This window comes from Petaurus breviceps, unplaced genomic scaffold (genome assembly GCF_028583685.1).
Source record: "Petaurus breviceps papuanus isolate PSGF00001 unplaced genomic scaffold, PetGlider_PUasm1.0 490, whole genome shotgun sequence".
NCBI lineage: Eukaryota > Metazoa > Chordata > Mammalia > Diprotodontia > Petauridae > Petaurus > Petaurus breviceps.
Genome location: NW_027186352.1, coordinates 12,623,316 through 12,624,411, shown reverse-complemented (window position 1 = coordinate 12,624,411; position 1,096 = coordinate 12,623,316). Strand labels below are relative to the sequence as shown.

The 1,096-nt window shown below is 45.6% G+C and overlaps 1 protein-coding gene across 2 annotated transcripts in view; it reads left to right on the top strand.

Moving 5' to 3' along the window:
- Positions 1 to 1,096, top strand: part of LOC138172069 (lipase member J-like) — a 123,466-nt gene that overhangs the window by 92,090 nt on the left and 30,280 nt on the right. Inside the window, exon 1 of one of the 2 annotated variants that reach the window (XM_069101663.1) lies at positions 7 to 141. The exons of the other annotated variant lie outside the window; for it this stretch is intronic. The gene's annotated coding sequence lies outside the window, so the exon portion shown is untranslated. Of the gene's footprint in view, positions 1 to 6; positions 142 to 1,096 lie in introns of those variants that run through there. 2 annotated transcript variants of the gene reach the window in all.

Sequence of the window (1,096 nt, the reverse complement as noted above, 5' to 3'; positions counted from 1 at the left end):
CCTCAGTTCTACCCTTGGGTGTCTTCTGCTCCTTCGAGCCCAAGCATCTTCCATTTTACAGTCACCAGAGGCTTCCAAGGAGCTGCTGAGGAGATTCCAGCTGGAACCCCGCTCTTTCTCCAGCACAGGAGTTCTACAAAGGTAAGCTCCCAAACACCATGAAGGCTCCATGAGGCCCCATCAGGACACTGGATTCCTTTGGGTAGCACAGAGAAATGGCAATATTAAATGGATTTTTTTAATGTGGAAACTATAGATTGTTAGGCATGCTATCATCACTGAGCTATCCAGAAAAAAAATAAATAAATGTCCAAAAATGGAACTGAAATTAGGTTTAAATGGTTAAAAAGATGAAAGGAATGTAGTGACCAAGGGTGTTTAAAACTGGAAGCATTGTGGAGAAGGGGAATGAGGTCCAGCTTTGTAATCAGGGAATGTGGGTTCAGATCCCCCCTCTGGCTCTACCTCTGTGATCTTGGGAAAGCCATTTAATTCCCATGAACCTCATTTTTCTTATCTGTAAAAGGGCACTGCATGGCCTTTGAGGGCATATCTCTCGAGCTATGGTGCTGAGATCCCATGCCATGACAATGCTACTGAGCAGGTCATTATCCCTACACTAGTCACTTGACTTCTCTGGTCCCCAACATTTTCACCTATAAAATGGGATGTTTGGATTAGACGATTCAATTCAGTAAACATTGATTGAGGAAAGAGGATGCAACTGAACATGGGGATCTAGGGATCACTTGCACAGAGAATTAAAGCTGTGGGAGCCAACGAGGTTGTGAAGAGAGTGTAGAGAGAAGAGGAAAGAGCCCAGGACCGACCCTTGGGGGATATTCAGAGTTCAGGCCTGTTATTGAGATTATGCTTCCCCCAACCCAGCTTCTCACCCAAAGTTCTCTTTCTCTAAGGCACCACCATCCTGCAGGTCTCCTAGGTTGGTAACTGAGCAGGAGTTTCGACTCCCCACTTTCCCTTATTCCATACAGTCAAGCAGCTGCCAGATCTTTTAATGTCTACCTTTACAGCATCTTTGTCACCCTGTCCCTTCTCTCACCTCACAGCTCCCCCTTAGCTAAGCTTGTCATCA